Source organism: Euprymna scolopes, chromosome 26 (assembly GCF_053919585.1).
Source record: "Euprymna scolopes isolate OS-2025 chromosome 26, ASM5391958v1, whole genome shotgun sequence".
Classification (NCBI taxonomy): domain Eukaryota; kingdom Metazoa; phylum Mollusca; class Cephalopoda; order Sepiida; family Sepiolidae; genus Euprymna; species Euprymna scolopes.
The window spans coordinates 8,369,444-8,371,585 of NC_136507.1; the positions used below are offsets into that span (position 1 = coordinate 8,369,444).

General features: G+C 45.1%; 1 pseudogene; it reads right to left on the reverse strand.

The window, feature by feature from the left end:
- Positions 1-237: 237 nt before the first annotated feature.
- LOC145248462 (U2 spliceosomal RNA) lies at positions 238-449 on the reverse strand (annotated as a pseudogene).
- Positions 450-2,142: the final 1,693 nt, after the last annotated feature.

A 2,142-nucleotide genomic window follows, 5' to 3' on the forward strand; every position in this document is an offset into this window, starting at 1 on the left:
AATTAGGCACAAGGCCGTTTTTAATGTGAGGTAAAAACCAGCTCCCCTAAAAGAAAGGGGGCACTCTGGTTACCAAAAATAATAATTGTCCCAGTATAGAGGGTTTCCCCTCCATTGACTGGTACAAATTATCTTAAGTGCAGCATCTGCCGGAACAGATGGTGTTTATTTGCTCCCCCACTGAGCAAATTAGGCACAAGGCCGTTTTTAATGTGAGGTAAAAACCAGCTCCCCTAAAAGGGGTCACTCTGGTTACCAAAAATTATAATTGTCCCAGTATAGAGGGTTTCCCCTCCATTGACTGGTACAAATTATCTTAAGTGCAGCATCTGCCGGAACAGATACTACACTTTGATCTTTGCACCCCCGTGCCGCCGAAGCGGTTTGGGGGTGCATGTAGTAAGAACAGATACTACACTTTGATCTTGGTCAAAAGGCCAAGAAAAGAGTATTTATTTGCTCCCCCACCGAGAAAATTAACAATAAGGCCGATTTTTAATGTGAGGAGAGAAGGGGAAATGGGGACCAACTCCCCGGGGAGTAGGGGAGCTGGATAGTGACAATTGGTATATCGACCAAGGTCTTATATGTGGGGTTGGTATTTATTTGCTCTCCCACCGAGCAAAATAGGCACAAGGCCAATTTTTAATGTGAGGAGTGAAGGGGAAATGGGGACCAACTCCCTGGAGGGTAGGGGAGCTGGATAATGATAATGGTATGGAGGGTTTCCCCTACATTTTACCAAGGTCTTATATGTGAGGCTGCCCCACATAATGTCTTTGCTAGCAGTATCTGTTTCGGCAGATACTACACTTTGAGGTATTTATTTGCTCCCCTCACTGAGCAAATTAGGCACAAGGCCGATTTTTAAAGTGAGGAGTGAAGGGGAAATGGGGACCAACTCCCCAGGGAGTAGGGGAGCTGAATAGTGACAATTGATATGAAGGGTTGCCCCTACATTGACCAAGGTCTTATATGTGGGGTCGCCCCCACATATGGTCTTTGCTTGCAGTATCTGCCGGAACAGATGGTATTTATTTGCTCCCCCACTGAGCAAATTAGGCACAAGGCCGTTTTTAATGTGAGGTAAAAACCAGCTCCCCTAAAAGTAGGCAAAAAGGGGGCACTCTGGTTACCAAAAATAATAATTATCCCAGTATAGAGGGTTTCCCCTCCATTGTCTGGTACAAATTATCTTAAGTGCAGTATCTGCCGGAACAGATCGTATTTATTTGCTCCCCCACTGAGCAAATTAGGCACAAGGCCGTTTTTAATGTGAGGTAAAAACCAGCTCCCCTAAAAGGGGTCACTCTGGTTACCAAAAATAATAATTGTCCCAGTATAGAGGGTTTCCCCTCCATTGACTGGTACAAATTATCTTAAGTGCAGTATCTGCCGGAACAGATACTACACTTTGATCTTACCAAAAGGCCACGAAAACGGTATTTATTTGCTTCCCCATCGAGTAAATTGGGCGCAAGGCCGATTTTTAATGTGAGGAGTGAAAGGGAAATGGGGACCAACTCCCTGGGGAGAAGGGGATCCGGATAGTGAAAATTGGTATGACGTGTTGGTATTTATTTGCTCCCCCACAGAGAAAATTAGGCACAAGGCCGATTTTTAATGTGAGGAGTGAAGGGGAAATGTGATCCAACTTCCCGGAGAGTAGGGGAGCTGGATAGTAACAATTGGTATGAAGGGTTTCCCCTACATTGACCAAGGTCTTATATGTGGGATTGTACCCACATATGGTCTTTGCTTGCAGTATCTGCCGGAACCGATACTACATATTGATCCTGGGCAAAAGGCCAAGAAAAGCTGTATTTATTTGCTCCCCCACCAAGCAAATTAGACACAAGGCCGGTTTTTAATGTGAGGAGTGAAGGGAAATGGCGACCAACTCCCCGGGGAGTAGGGGAGCTGGATAGTGACAATTGGTATGAAGGGTTGCCTCTACATTGACCAAGGTCTTATATGTGGGGTCGCCCCCCACATATATGTCTTTGCTTGCAGTATCTGCCGGAACTTTGGTCAAAAGGGCCAAGAAAAGCCTAAAAAGCTAAGAACAGCATCTATTAACAGCAGACCTTTAATCTTAACGAAAAAGGTTAAGCACAAAATTGTTACGGACAGACCGACAGA